At 56.5% G+C, this 15,133-nt stretch overlaps 1 long non-coding RNA gene across 1 annotated transcript; it reads left to right on the forward strand.

Annotated features, from left to right (window-relative positions):
• The first annotated feature begins 210 nt into the window (after positions 1-210).
• LOC132688583 (uncharacterized) lies at positions 211-1,743 on the forward strand. Its single transcript, XR_009614593.3, has 2 exons — positions 211-476; positions 1,557-1,743. It is a non-coding gene; the product is annotated as an uncharacterized LOC132688583 (long non-coding RNA).
• The last annotated feature ends 13,390 nt before the right edge of the window (positions 1,744-15,133 follow it).

The following is a 15,133-nucleotide window of genomic DNA, read 5'->3' on the forward strand; positions in this document are numbered from 1 at the left end:
CCAGCCCAGGGGCTCCGACCGCCCCCACCCCCAAGTGGAGGACAGGAGGCTTTGTGAACTCGGGCCAAGTGGACAGGAAGCCAGAGGCCCTGGACCGCCCAGTGCGGTCCCCCCTTGGGAAGACTGCAGTCAGTCCTTACTTCTTTTCATATCCTGTTGTCTCCCTTTTTGGGACTAGATGCACACGGGAGTGAAGAAAGGGGGTCTCCCCAACCAGAGGACGTCTGAGGCCTGTGCCGCCCTTGGTGACCGACGATGGGAGATGGGACGATGGGAGATGGGACGATGGGAGATGGGACGATGGGAGATGGGACAATGGGAGATGGGACGGGGGAGCCAGGCTGAGCTGCACCGCGGTACCAGGCCCTGTGGCAGAAGCAGGGAACGCGAAGCCCGCCCCCCAGCAGAGTTCCTCACCGGCTCCCACCTGTACACATTATGTTGTACTCAATGGAGGTCACAGAGGATGGGAGGAGGTGAGGTCCCGGGCTGTGTGGCTCCCGTGGGACCCACCCTGGAACGGAACAGTTGCCTGGTCACCACCCTGAATCCCAGCTCCGAAGGGGCACGCGTCCATGTGTCCTGTAGCTCATCTGCGGGGACGTCCCGCCTGGAGTGGCTTGTCCATAGCAGAGGCTGCCCACGCTGCCCTCCTCGTCCCCGGGGACACTACTGGGGTCAGCAGGACAACCAAGGCGGGCGCTGTCCATGTGAGCACGAAGCACGTCTGCACAGGACAGTGGGGAGAGGGCACGGGGCTGTCTGGAGCACCGTCTGGACCCGCAGCGTCGGTGTTCCCCTGGGACCCTGCTTCCCGGACTCAGACCGTCCTCCCTGTCACCCGTTAGAAATGCAGACCCATGGGGTCAGTAACTCTGGGGGAGGGCACAGCCCCCTGGGCTTCAGCATTTCTGGGGGGTCATGGTAGGCACTCCAGGTTGAGAAGCACTGGTGACCTTCTCAGAGGAGGAGGCGTTCTTGCTAGGAGCCAGGCCGGAAGATTCAAGGGCAGCCAGGTGCCCAGGTGGCAAAGCTGAGTGGACAAGATGCCCCTTTCTACCAGAAAATTCTTCCCACAAAACCCCATGGCTAGAATAGGAGTGAATTTTTTTTTTTAACTCTAATGGCTTTTTTCCATGTTTTTAGACATAGAATTCTTTTACGTGAAATGTTACAGGTGACCCCAATGTGTTGGAGCAGATGGCATTGCGGGTGATCTAGTTGTCCTGGGTGAGGGAGGGGGCCTGGGGGGCCCCAGAGCCGCGTGCATGACGGCCTGGGGACTCTTCATGGGCCCCCAGGTTTCAAGGGTTCCCACTTGTCCAGGCACCAAATTCCTGAAATCCCACCGTTACCACATGAATTGTTCTTTCTTGCCACCTTACAGCGGCTAGCTTGAGTATTTGAAGGGTAGAATGGCCAGACCTCCCTTTACCTACTTCTGGAAGAAACTTGTACTTTCGATCCCTGCAGGAATCTCCCCTTTCAGGCAAAAACACCATCAGAGACGGGGAAGTCACAACCACTCAAACTACTCCCCTCTGTATTTTGACCAGGTTCTCATTGTGTGGACTCGAGGAAGTCATATGTGAGTCTTAATTTGTTATATCTGCAAAATAATAATGACAACGCTGACTACATCGGGTTACTGAGAGAATGAAGTGATGAAGCCAAGTTCAAGTTCTTAAGTTCGTATTGTCTTGTCTGGTCCATGATGAATACGCAGTAAAAGTTAGCTATTATTATTATTATTATTATTATTATGCCAAGCAGTTGTTAATGTTGAGATGTTCGTATAGTGGAACTGAAATCTGCATTCCTGAATGCTCCCCAATTTGGGCCGTGTCCCTGGGAGCCATCCAGAATGAACAAACAGAACCCCACAACTTCCCAGAGAAACACAGGGGCTTCCGCTCAACGGCCCTCGCCCTGACACCAAGCTCAGAGCCTGGCCTGGGTCCCCACACTTCCTGGGGCCTGTCTCCTCCCCACCTGTGCCTGTGTGGGGTCTCTGTCTTCCCGGGAAACTCCTGGTCCTCGTGGGGCTCCACCCCTCTGCCAGTGCCCTCTGCGCACCTGCTGTCCTGTCCCGAGAGGTCCATGGACACATCCGTCCACTGCTCCGTCCGGTCCCTCCCCTCCAAGATGCCGACACAAGAAATTGGAATTCCCATGAATTCCTCACAACGTGTCCTCTGGACGTCCCTTCACAAGAACAATGGCCACCCTGTTGTTAAACTGAATGGGAGATTTTCAGTTCTTATTTCACTGAATCTTCCAGCAATGTGAAAATATCGATTACTCTCCTGTTTACAAAAAAAAAAGCTCTTCTCCACAATTCCTTGACACCAAGGGCCCAGGTTTTCACCTTGGCCCGTGTATTACTCTGCTCAGGCTTCTGTAACAAAACACAGGAGGCGGGGAGGGGCTGACACACCAGAGGACTCCCTTCTCCCAGCCCCGGAGGCCAGTGGCCGAGATCAAGGAGACGGGAGAGTGGGCCTCTCCTGGAGCCCCTCCCCTTGGCTGGCAGACACCGGTCTTCTCCCAGTGTCCTCACAAGGTCATTCTCTGTGTGTGCTTCTCTGGCGTCTCTCTGTGTGTCCAAATTTCCTGTTCTAATAGGACACATGTCGGACTGGATTAGGGCCCACCTAACGGGCCTCATTTAACTTAATTACTGCATTAAAGGATCTACCTGTAAATACGGTCACATTTGGAAATACCGGGGCTTAGCGCTTTGGCACATGAACTTCGAGGGACATTTCGCATTTTTTATGAGCCTCTGCCCCTGCCTGCTGGCTCCCAGGGCCCTGCACTGGACTCCAGCCCCGGAGTGTCCACGACCTCCGTCACCACGTGCTCAAGCACACGATGGATGTGGCTCCTGGCCGTCATGCAGGTGCCAACTCAACACCGTCAACACCAACATAAGCATCTCTCAAGTTTGTTTCTGCTCCTTGTCCCGTATTCCGCACCTCAGAGAATCCACTTATGTGCCACCCTTCCGTCCATCTACCCATCCAAAAAATGCTTATGGCGCACTGCGTCTGAACTATCTTCCCATTCCCAGAGCTTGCAGTGGAATGATAATGTCAGGTTTTAATCACGTAGCTCACCAGCCAATGGCGAATTTCACCTATACGGACAGATGTACGGACATATGGGAGCATAAGCCAGGGAGGTATGGCCAGTTTACAATGGATACAGAAGTTTCTAGCATTAGTTTCAGTGCAGTAGGTATGGTTTCGTGATCCAGTGTTCGCTTGACGAGGGGATCTTGAGGACTTAAATGCGCCCAGAGGGGAGGGGACAGCAGACACACATGAGGAGCCCGGTCTGGGCGCATGGGGAGAAGAGGGCCACAGCAGCAGGTAGAGGCCAGGCCACATAGGTGTCCTGTGGATGGACACAATGAGGACATTTCTGTGTGTGTGAAAATGAAGACAAGCCACTGACGGGCTTTGAGCAGCGGGGCAACATCACAAGACGTTCGCGTCAGGGAGTGCTTTCCTCAGACTCCACGGGGCTTTAGGGGGGTCAAGCGGAGGGAGCACAGGTGAGCCATGACATCATTATCGTGGCCCCGGCAAGCGGTAAGGCGGCTGCCACCGGAGCAGTGACGGGAACCTGCAGAGACGGACAGAAGCTTGGGCGACCCTGGGGACTTAAGCCACGCAGCTTGGTGGCGCACTGGACGTGAGAAGTAAGAAAGGGGGAGTTGTCCAAGTGCCTCAGCCTTCTGGCTCGTCCACATGGGTGGCCCGTGGTCCCCGCTTCGAGCAGAGGATGCTGGACGAGGTGTGGGACAGAGAGCTGGCAATGCACTTGAGACACACTATTGACAGGGTTGGGTTGGAGATGCAGGTAGTGAGGAAATGCCACATGACAGTATTTTCAGGGGTGTGTGCAGAGATCCCGGGGCCAGGCCAGGCGAGGACGCGGCTCTGAGCCCCGACGCACTTCGACCCCTGAGGGCTCCATAGAGAATGCTGGGCACGAGGGGACTGTGAAGTCACAGCCGTGTTATGGGGCGAAGCAGGGGTCTGGAGCCATGGAAGACGAGAGAATGTGACCCACGTTGTCTGCTGAAGACCGAGCGCTCCTCACCGTGTTCGGCAAGATGAAGGTCATTGTTCCTTTTGGCAGCAGGCGTTACTGGGTGAGACGGGGGCAGAAGCAGACTGTAGCACGTGCAGGAGGAAGTAGAAACGGAAAAAGGTGCTGAAGCCTTTGAAGGAGGGCAGAGCATCGAAGGGAAGCTGGCGTGGATGTGGGCTCACAGGAGGACACCTGTGTTTGGGGATGCAGATGCTGGACGGAGCAGATGTGGACGCCAACCAGTTCCTTCTCCCCCACCCATCTACAGGAGGGTGAAATACCCACTACCCCTCTTGCTGGGAGTGTTGGCGGTTGGGGGCTCTTACCCGAGTCCCCCTCCAGGCACTGCCTCTGACTGAGGAGAGCTGCCTCATCCAAACTCACTTGCCTCCTGTAGGGACATCCTCATCGATGGCGTCACCGTGGGACCGTGAAGTCCCAGTCCCTTCCTTCAAAAAGCGAGCTCAGAGGGGCCGTTGCAGGTTCCTGGGGCTTGGCTGATGGGCTCTGTCCCAGGTGCTCGGTGGCCCGCCGCTCCCTCCAGGCGCTCATCCCTACAGTGCTCCGTCTCAAATCCTTTCCCAGAAAACCTGGCGTGTGACACTTGAAGAGGGTGCCCCTCTGTGCACACTGTGGTCGCTGTCTTCCGTGTGTCCTGGCATGGCATCCTCCGCCTCTAGGATGCCGACGTGATCGGTGCCCCTCCAGTGCACCCCTTCAGCTCTGGTGCGTTAGCACTCGGCCCTGGCCAGACACACGGAGCTTCGTTTATGGGCAGCAGGCAGCCATAAAGTACGAACTGTGCCATTACAGCGCACGTGCACACTTCCTCCACACTCCCAGCGACGTCGTGACCTGGGTGTCCTGAAATCCCACCGTCCGCACTCCCATCACGTGTCTTGCGTCAGGATGAGCACTTTTGACCCGTGACAGAAAAAGAAAAAAAAGCAGTTTTGCAAATAATTTTTTGAATGTGCCAACATGCAATGAAGAAAGCTTGTTAACCTGCGTGATCAAACCCAGGCTTCATAATTCGAGGTGTCTTCCAGTAAACGATCTGAGACTGAAAGATGAAGCCGTCAGGAAGCAATTGGGAATCTGTAGAATTGCTTTAATAGCATGAGGAGCAGCATCCACACCTCCCAGCCTGGGAGTAGGGACCAATAATCACACAGAACGATGCTAGATAGACAAAGCTACAGACTCAGGAATGTTTGTATTGTTTAAAAAGTTACTGCCAGTGTGAGAGTAGATTATCACAACTACTATTTCCAGGAAAGTTACTTCTTTACTAAGCAGAATCTATGTGTAAAATGCTCATCTTCTGACATTATCTGTCAACATAATTGCAAAGTGAAACTTAGAGGGCCAGAATTATCCTTACTTTTTCAGGCCGTATCCTCTAGTACCTAGTGTATAGCTCGGCATGTGTAGGTTCTCAATAAACATTGAATGGGTACATGGGTTATAAATGGATGGAAGGATGAATTATGGATGAACAGATAAGTAGAAGGAAGGAAGGAAGAATGGAAGGGAGGGTAGATGGATGGAAAAGGAAGGAGGGAGGGAGGGAGGGAGGGAGGGAGGGAGGGAGGAAGGGAGGAGGGAGGGAAGAAGGAGGGAGGGAGAAGGGAGGGAGGAAGGAGGGAGGAAGGAGGGAGGGAGGGAGGGAGGAAGGAAGGAAGGAAAGAAAGAAGGGAGGGAGAGAGGGAGGAGGGAGGGAGGGAGGGAGGGAGGGAGGGAGGGAGGAAGGAAGGAAGGAAGGAAGGAAGGAAGGAAGGAAGGGGAGAAAGATGGATGGATGGATGGATGGATGGATGGACGGTTTGATGGATGGATGGATGGATGGATGGATGGTGGATAGAAGAATACGTATGCGTATGTACCCCTTATATTTTGAAGAGTGATTAGCAAGATGAGTTCTCAATGTCAGGCACATACATTCAAATGAAATATGCACATTCTGGTGACTTTTTGGCAAAAAAACTTCTACGAATGTAGGCAGTATATGATCGCTGCTGTATGCTAATACCTTAGCTAAAGGATGACCCTCACCTTGGATCATCTCCCATCTAAAATCAACCCAGTTGCCACAACTTTTGATTTATTTCTCCACTCATTCCTTCCACAAGCCATCATCGCCTGCTTACTGTGAGTTTAACATCGGAATAAGTACAAGCTGTGTGTGCAAGCATGAAGATTTGACCCCTGCTGGAAGACGAACTCCACAGCATAGCCTCCACGATGTGATTACTCCTTTTGTCACATCTTTGATTTCCTTTTGCTTTTATCTTAGAGGTATGATTACTCTCCTTCACATAGAGATTGTGTGGCCTGCCGGCATTATCACCCCCATGTCTATTGTTGTAAAGCTTATTATAAATTATTATGATTTTTATTTTTACCTCCCCTTTGCACAGAACTTATTTTGTGCTAAGTGCTTTCCCAGGTGCGTTACGCACACGAACACGTCCTCATAACAGACAGGATGTCGTCTCCGTAGCTCAGCAGTGAAAGCGGGGACCTGAATAGATTAAGGGCTTATGGAAAGACGTCTACAGGCAGGAGGAGAGCTTGACTCCACAGAGTCTGATGCCAAGCCTGCAGTTTCAGAGGCTTCATTTTGTTTGTCACCAACGAGGTGAAATTGACACTAGGTCTCCGGGAAGCTGGGGAGGAATTATTAGTCTTAACAGTGTGAAGAGAGGGACCGTAGGGACATAAGCAAATAGATGTGCCCCCTGACTTCAAGGAGCTCACAGGGCGTGGGAGGGGGAGACGAGGCCTCGCCAAGAGAAAGCGTAGCCAACGTCGGAGGCTTTCTGTCAACTGACCGTTTTTTACAAGTCATTATTGCACACCTGCTTTGTTAAATCTCGCTTCTGGAGCGCGATGGTGGACGAGACTCACAGAAGCAGTGCGAGACACGGATAGTGATCCCGCTGCAGGGCCTGTCATCTCACAGCAAAAACTACTTTTAAGCAAACAAATGGCCGTAGGCTCTGTATTCCGGACGAAGATCCAGGGGAGATAAAGTGCCCGTGGCCCGGGAGGGCGCGATTGCGAGGAGGGAAGGTGCCTCGAAGCAGATGTGATGCCTCTTCTTTCCCGAATCTAATCCGTCAGAGTCCGAGGCGCACGCGGCTCTCGCGGAGGGTCCGCCCCCTGGCCGGGCTTCATTGGCTCTTTGGAGCACACTGCCCCGTGTGGTCACACCGGTCGTCTGTCCCGCATCCCTACGAGGGGCCTGCCGCGGCCGCCCATCACAGACCGCCCTTCCCCGAGACCCCGTGCCGGCCGCATCGCGGGTCCACGGACGGCAGCGCGCGCTGGCACAGCCCGGTCTGTGGGGGGCAGCCGGGAGTCTTCTGTAACCTCTGTCACCCCGCTTCCATCATCCGTGCCCGGAGACGGCGATGTGCGCTCGGGGAGTTGCTGTGGCCCTGGCACAGGCTGCCGTGAGCGAAATTGCTCTGCGAATTTTAGAAACCAGAATAAACTGTGTTACCCTTGCCCTTGCTTTGCAACATCATCTACAGAATAATATCTTCGGTCCACCGTCGGGAGCACAAACTTCACGTCGGGCAGGCGGGATCTGAGTGCAAGCGAGAAAACACAGGCTTTCTGTTTGTCCCAGAATTAGCCCAGCCCGGCAAATCGGGGGTCTTTTCCGATGTATTTAGACCGGGTTTCCGTGGCCTTGAACAGCCACACCCTCCCCGAGTGAGCCCCAGGCATGCGTCCTCCTGCAGAGATGCCTTCTTCTCTGCTGTGGCCCCTGTTGGCAGCTCCAGACCCCTCAATCAACCCTTTTTCCAAGGTCTCCCCAGTCCAGGGCCTCCCCAGCTTAGGTCAAGCCCGCCATCCGCTGTGAGAGCTCAGTGCGTTCGTGAGGAGCTGCCCAGGGGTTTCCCTCCCCTCCGTGGGCCCCTCCCCGTCCCTTCTCCTGAGCCTCTTCTTCCCCCACCACCATCAAAATAGGTCACATCCTGCGTTGGTTCTCAATGTCTCCTGGAGCACTGTCTCTCTTGCCTCGAGATATTGTCTTCATTATTCTGCTTCTGCCCACCAGCCCTTGTCCCGCAAAATTAGCATTCTCCAGACACATTAACCAGTCACATTTAAGATAACTTTCATCTGAGCCAAATGGGGCCACACACAGAATATCCACATAATTGGAGGTGATTATTCATCACGGCCCCCTTCCACCCAAGGGTGAAGAGCCTGTGGTTTTGTAGCCTGAAAAGACAGAACTTGGACCATGCACGCTTGGTTCCACATCTATTTTAAGGAAGTTTCCGTCCCCACGAACAAGCCCTTCTGGTCCTCAGGCACTTTCTCTTCCCTGGATTTCGTGCTGAATGTAGTGCCCACAGCCATTTGTTTGTTTGAAAATAGTTATTGCTCTTAATGACAGGGTCTCGTTCTCCACAAAGACAGCTGCCGGGAGGGGCCCGGGGAGGCAGTGCCGTCTGTGTGGGGGCTCCGCGCCTCGCTGACACGCGCTGTCTCCCGCACAGCACGGGACAGAGCCTGCAGAGGGAGCGGGTCCCAGGCAGGGCCGACCCCGGCCGTGGACAAGTCTTCTCTCCCCCCGGCCTCTGTCTCCTCGTCTGTGAAACGAAGATGTCGCACCAAAGTGTCCCAGCGACCCTCACGAGCACCCGGGCCGAGCCGTCTTCCGAGACTCGCAAGTTACGGCTCTCACTACGTTGCTAGTCTGCGTGCAGTGTCTCCTAAGGAAACACATCGAATCAAGGACAGCCGGAATTTTCCGCTGGCCATCGTCTCTCTCATTCGGTCTTAACGATCACATGAGGTAGTGGTAATGTCATTCCCGCCCACGGACTGGGAAACCGAGGCACGGAGCGATCGGAGCCAGGCTAAAATCCAGGCCCGCTGACCGTGAAGGGCCTTCATACACTTGTGCCTGCTTGTCCTCTCCCTGAACTTGGGGACCCCCGAGGGTCCGGCCCTGAGTGAACAGCCCCCACTCCGAGAGGCAGAGGCATGAGCCCGGGAGGAGAAAGTAGGTCAGGCCAGGCTGTAAGAAAGGGGTGAACAGCCCCGGAGGGTCAGCGGGTCAGCCAGGGCAGGGGACCCCAGGGCACCGCACCCCCCCCCACCCGCGAGTCCTGGCTCCCCTGCCATCTGCAGCCTCGGCCATTGGGAGCTGCCAGCAACCCCACGGAGAGACACCTGATTGTCTCTGATTGTTCCCAGACTTTAATTACAACCCGCTCACTCCGCCTGGGTTACTGCTCAGGAGGCTTCTGGAGTGACGGCTACCTCACTGCCTCCAGAGCCTTGGTGCCCCCTCGATTGGTGCACGGGGAGGGCGAAGGAAGCCTCGTGCCCCCACCCAGCGGGCCTCGCGTCCTGTGGCCTGCACCCCGGGACCGAACCTGGGGCGCCAGCCTCCGAGGACGCTGTGTCCCAGTGTCCCAAGCTCTCGAGGGATAGGCGCTGCTGGCTTCCTGGGCAGCTTTTGAGGTGTTGGCACATTCTCAGCAGATACCCATTTTCTGAGTTGAGTTAATGCCCTTTCCAGCTGCAGGCATCTGTCAGATGCGCAGGGGGGTGAGGTTCCACACCCTGGGCTCACCAGAGGAGACCCTTCACGGCCAAGGGCTCGTGCCAGGCTGCCCGACTCCAGAGGCCCACTGGTGGACACACGCCCCACACGGGCTGTTAGCGGGAGCTGCCTGGTACACGGGACAATGCACACGAGCGTGTCCTGTAGGTCCCCAGATGGATGGGTTGTCCTGTTCCAGAGACGGGGCGCAATGGCACTGCGGCCCGGGGACGGGCTCTTGGGAAAGTCACTGGCACCGTTCCAGCCTCCTAAAGTTAATATGGAAAATGGGAGTGGCCACCTTCTCTGGCAGGAAAGCTCTGGTGACGGTCTGACAAGGACACTTTCACAGCCCCCGGCAAGCACTGAACACCCGCTCCTCTGGAGGAGGCCGCACGCACCTGCCAGGGGAGCCGCGTCCGTGGTGCACAGATCTGTGGGAGGACCGGCTTCTCGGGCACCGCCGGCTCCGGGCCGGGGCTTGAGGGCCACAGCACTCGGGTCAGAAGACGTCGCACCTTCCAATTTTCATGTCTTAGAAGATGAGGCATTTGGCTGGGAGCTCTTGTTTTCCCTCGGTCCTCCCTCTCAGGATCCCGGGACGGAAATATTTCAGAGAGGAAATAAAATGCGGGAGCACTTTTGCTTCAGCGATGAAGTTCGCTGCCCGTGGGATTTGCTGGGGCGAACACATAGGCACCCGTGATGGCCGCTGTTATCAAGCCGACTCGGGCTACAATCTCCCCGAAAATTACTTCGGAAATAATTAGAAATCCTGCGTCGGGTGGGAAGGACAGGGCCCAGCTGCGTCCTCGTGCCTGTGAGGTCACAGACAGGTTCACCGTGGGCCTGGGGACAGGGACACAGATGGGTCCTCCTGCCTGCCGGGTCCCACCTGGCACCACCCAAGGGCCCTCGTTAAGCGCTATTGACACCCAGACTCTTGTGGATGGGACAGAACTGCTAATTCTGGAAGGTTTGCTTAGGAAACAAGCTGTGTCCAGGGACCTGCCTTCTCCGGAGGTCGTGTTCCCTGTGATGGTCCCCTGCTGCGGCCGGGGCGGAGACATCCCTCCCAGGGGACCAGGCCCACACCAGCCTTTCCCTGGGGGTCCAGGGGGCCCCCACATGCTGCAGGGGCTGCCCACAGAAAGGCCTTTTTTTCCCAGAAGAAACCTGTGAGCCTGACCTGCCAGTGGCCAGTGCCTGGTTGGCCGCTGACCGCCAGGGCGGTTCCTGGGGGACACGGCTGCTCCCCGTGACCACACAGCCTCACCACTTGCTGGGGTCTGCAGGCTGCTGTGCGGAGAAGGGCCCTGTCGCCCGTCACCGGGAAGCTTGTTGGAAATGCAGAGCCCCGGGCCCTGCCAACCTGCCACGTGGGAATCTGCATTTTACCCGGACCCTGGCGCTCGCATCCGAGTCTGAAAAGCACCAGCCGGGATGTGCCACTGTCCGCGAGGCCCGGAGGGCTGAGGGTCTGGTTTGTCTTTTGGTTTCCCCGGTTCTCTGTCCAGCCTTTAACAAAATAAGTGCCATTTTGCATTTTAAACCAAAGTCACCTTGATGGAAAATTCGCCCCGCTCTGCGCCGGATTCCTAGGGTGTGTGGGAGGGGTGGAGCCTCTGTTTTCCCTCCACTCACACATCACGAGCACCCCGGGTGTCTGAAGCATCTCGGCTACCCCTGTGCAAATCGCAGGCAGTGAGTCTTAGTGCCTGGCGCTGGGCTGGCATTTCATTCAGACAGGCGCTCAGCCCGAGCAGGGGGTTTCCAGGCAGGTGGGGCGGCTTCCGCAAGGAGGGGGAGGTCTGGGCCTCGGCTCCGTCGTCCCTGGGGCCGAGGACAGGTGGTGGCTGCCCAGCAAGAGGCCTGCACCCCGACCCCTGGCGGTGACTTTCTCCCTGGAGGCCGGCACGCCCCCCTTCCCAGCTCCCCGCGGGGACAGCCACCGTCTGGAAGCCTGTTACCCTGACGCCATGCTCCCCCCTCCCAGTGACTCCTGCCCTCTCCCCCTGCAGCCTGGTGCTGCTTCCTGCCTTCCTGGCTCAGCGTCCTCTTGTGAGTCCCAGCTTGGAAACATCCCCGCTGTGTGTGCTCACAGCAGTAGTTCTCCCTCTCTGAGCTAGCGCGTGCCCTCTTATTTCACTTGTTTAAAAAAAAAACAAAAACCCCAAAACCCTGTTTGGGAGCGGGCCGTCTAACCGACAGGATGCAGGAAAAGCACAGCAGAGGCCTTCGCACAGGTGCGTGAGGGAGACGGTCTGTTCACCGCCTTCCCGGCCTCCCCGGGGCGTTGGTCAGCTCGGGCTGTTGGGACGGGCACCAGAGAGGGGCTCAAACAGCACACCTCTACTCTGTCACAGTTCTGGAGCCCGGAAGTGCAAGATCAAAGTGTCAGCGGGGTGTTTCTCCGGAGGCCTCTCTTGGGGGGAGCGGGGGCACGGGACGCTGCCCTCCTGCTGTGCCCTCACATGGCCTTTCTTCTGCCTGTGCTTCCCCGGGGCCTCTCTGTGTGTCCAAACTTCCTCTGTTCATAAGGATGCCAGTGATATTGGATTAAGCCCCATCCTAATGACTTCATTTTAACTCAATTAGCACTTAAAGGCTGCATCTTTAAGTATAGCCGCATTCTGAGGTGCTGGGACTTAGGACCCCGACACAGATATTCGGGGGGCACAGGTCAGCCCACACTTCCAACTCCCCAGGCTCCTCCTTGTCCTGGGCCATCTTGAATTCCTGCTCCTCTGCAAAGAACTCTCCAGACCTCATTCTAGCCATCCCTACGAAGACTTACCCGTAAATCTTATCTGGATTTCCTCCTCGGAAGCCTTTGGCCGAATTGCAGCCCAGAATAACATCGTCCATCACGATTCGCTACAATAAATCGAAATAAACTCACCGACCCGTCCACCTGTCTGTTGTCCATCCTGTATGAAGCCCCGTACGAAGGACCATCCGAGAAGCCAGCCCTGCACCGGCCATTAGGAAGAAAAGGACCAGTCAGGAACCTCTTTGACCCCTGCTTCTTACACGGAGAAACGCTTTGGTTGTTGGTCTCTGCCCCTTCCAGCTTCCGTAACACTGTCAATGTCCTCGTCGGAAAGGCGGTGACACAGGGAGCCGGGCTGTGCCCGGTGGAGAGCCCCACGTGCCTCTTCTCTGCCGTGGGGCGTGGACCGGAGACAGATTGTGCTCCCCACAGGCGGGTGTGCTGACCGCAGAGCTGCAGGGAATCACCGCGGAAGGAGGCCCAGGAAACGCCAACGTGAGGCCCGGTCGTGTGGTCCCACTCTGCCCCGTGCCGTCCCGTCCAGCCCACGGCAACCCTGTGGCACCTTCGTGGCCCACCACCTGAGGCGAGAAAGCTCGCCTGCGCCCACTCGGCCAGACAGTGGCTCCGTCCTGCCTCCCCGCCACCCCCTCCGGCCCCCCCAGCCCAGAGCACTGCCTGGAAAACGCAGGTCCCCTCTGCTGCGCCCCGGCAAGCCTGAGCAGGGCAGGGCGTGGGGAGGTTAGCCCTGGGGACGTGCCCCCGGAGCCAGAGCGCCTCATCGGCTTCAACAAGTGCCCGTGGGGGCGCGGGTGCCCTGCGAGTCCGTGCCTCGTGCCCTCACCGCTCCCCGGCCCTCTTGTCCACCAGTCTCCTTCCCCCGCCCCTCTCCCCATAGGGTCCTTTTATTTAGACCGTATGTCACTCACTCGTGTGCGCCTTCCGCTCTGGCCCCACCCAGCCCCTCCCGCGCCCTGCCGGACCAGGAGCTCCCGGAACCCCAGGTTTGCCCCAGCACACCCCGCACGTGGAGTAACGGGTAACAGGGGCATACACGCTGTGCGGTGCAGGGTACGTTCCTACCCCCAAAGAATCAGGTTGTTACCTGAAAAATTATTTACAGCAGGAGCCAAAGAGGAGGGAGCCTGCTGGGTCTGATCCGTGAACCAGAGATGGAGAAGGAGAGGGAGAGGTGAGGAGACAGAGAGAGACAGAGAAGCGAAGAGAGACAGAGAAGCAGAGAGAGGCAGAGAAGCAGAGAGAGACAGAAAGACAGAGAGAGGCAGAGAAGCAGAGAGAGACAGAAAGACAGAGAGAGGCAGAGAAGCAGAGAGAGACAGAGAAGCAGAGAGAGACAGAAAGACAGAGAGAGGCAGAGAAGCAGAGAGAGACAGAGAAGCAGAGAGAGACAGAGAAGCAGAGAGAGACAGAAAGACAGAGACAGAAAGAGAAGCAGAGAGAGACAGAAAGACAGAGAGAGGCAGAGAAGCAGAGAGAGACAGAAAGACAGAGAGAGGCAGAGAAGCAGAGAGAGACAGAAAGACAGAGAGAGGCAGAGAAGCAGAGAGAGACAGAAAGAGAGAGGCAGAAAGAGAAGCAGAGAGAGACAGAAAGACAGAGAGAGGCAGAGAAGCAGAGAGAGACAGAGAAGCAGAGAGAGACAGAAAGACAGAGACAGAAAGAGAAGCAGAGAGAGACAGAAAGACAGAGAGAGGCAGAGAAGCAGAGAGAGACAGAGAAGCAGAGAGAGACAGAAAGACAGAGACAGAAAGAGAAGCAGAGAGAGACAAAGACAGAGAGAGGCAGAGAAGCAGAGAGAGACAGAGGGTGGGGAGAGAGACGGGCTAACAGGCTGCAGACTCGAAAAAACCACATTATGTGGTGGAACCTTGACTGACAGCAAAACACGGTTATAAAAGCCAAACACACCGGGAACGCAGAGCGGCCGGCCTGCCGGGTTACACGGGACAGACATGAGCACGTCCCGTCCCGTCAGAGCGGTCGTGGCCCACCTTGCTCTCCTGCCGGCCCTCCCAGCACCCCTCCCTCCCCCCCTCCCTCCTTCACACGCGCACGTGCACACATATGCACACACGTGTGCCCACATATACTCATGCACACACGTGCACTCTCTCTCTCTCTCTGTCTCGCATGCACACACATGCACACACGCGCCCTCCACCTCGGTGCCCTCTCTCCCGCTGGCTGCGCCCCTCCCAGCCCCGGCTCTGCAGTGGGCACGGAAGGAAGATTTATCGCGGCCGAGGTGGCTCCTGTCTCCCAGACACAGGCTCATCCCACACGAAGCTTCTTTATATGGGGTTGTTAGCTCTGCTCTGCTGACTTGGGAGGCTACATATTTTTAATCTTTATTATTTTAATGCGGTGCTTCATCCCTGGGCTCCTGGCTCCAACCACATTCTGACCTCGGAACACCAACAGCAGTAAAGCCACGGCCATTTGTTACCCCCACGCTGACGGCCCGGGGTTCTTAAATTAAAAAGCGTGGGAGGGGACAGATCCCGGTGCTCGTCTGTCTCAGCCCGGTGAACAGTCTATGGCAGGAGACGCGGGCGCTCCCCGGCCCCTGACCGAGCGCCGCGCATGGTGGGCGGCCGTGCTGGGTTTTAACAAAGGGAAAGTCCCTGTCCCCGAGAAAGGCTGCGCAGGGACGCGCGAGATCA

Source organism: Panthera onca, chromosome A3 (genome assembly GCF_046562875.1).
Source record: "Panthera onca isolate mPanOnc1 chromosome A3, mPanOnc1 haplotype 2, whole genome shotgun sequence".
Lineage (NCBI taxonomy): Eukaryota > Metazoa > Chordata > Mammalia > Carnivora > Felidae > Panthera > Panthera onca.